The sequence below is a fragment of the Charadrius vociferus genome, unplaced genomic scaffold (genome assembly GCF_000708025.1).
Source record: "Charadrius vociferus isolate BGI_N301 unplaced genomic scaffold, ASM70802v2 scaffold404, whole genome shotgun sequence".
In the NCBI taxonomy this organism is placed as follows: domain Eukaryota; kingdom Metazoa; phylum Chordata; class Aves; order Charadriiformes; family Charadriidae; genus Charadrius; species Charadrius vociferus.
In genome coordinates this window covers 570,843-571,478 of record NW_009648443.1, presented here as the reverse complement: position 1 = coordinate 571,478, position 636 = coordinate 570,843, and positions in this window count along the sequence as shown.

The window sequence follows — 636 nt, the reverse complement described above, 5'->3', positions numbered from 1 at the left end:
CGCTGCTGCCAGGGACATCCCAAAGAGCATCTCCCGCGTGTCTGTGCCCGGGGATGGATGTCACTGCTCATGGGGACATCCTGAAAAGCATCTCCAGTGTGTCTGTGCCCGTGGGGGGGTTTCATTGCTCCCGCGGACATCCCAAAGAGCATCTCCTGCGTGTCTGTGCCCAGGAGTGGGATGTCGCTGCTCCCGGGGACACCCCAAAGAGCATCTCCCGTGTGTCTGTGCCCGGGGAGGGATGTCGCTGCTCCCGGGGACATCCCCAAAAGCATCTCCTGCGTGTCTCTGCCCGTGTGGGGGGTTTCGTTGCTCCCGGGGACATCCCGAAGCGTGTGTCCCGTGCGTCTGTGTGCCCGCGGGTGGGATGTCGCTGCTCCTGGGGACATCCTGAAGAGCATCTCCCCCCTGTCTGTGTTCCAGCCAGCGCACCGGGCAGGCTGGAGCCCTTCTCCTCCGCGCTGTAAAACTTGGCCGCTGATCTCCGACGCTGTCTGCCCTCGGCTCCTCCGACAACGCCTCCAGCTCGCCTGAAGGTTTGTGTCCTGCCTTCCCGCGGCTCCGCAACCGGGCTGGGTCCGCCACCCGGGCTCCCACGCTGCGTCCCCCGCATCCCCCCTTCGCCGGTCGGGGCCA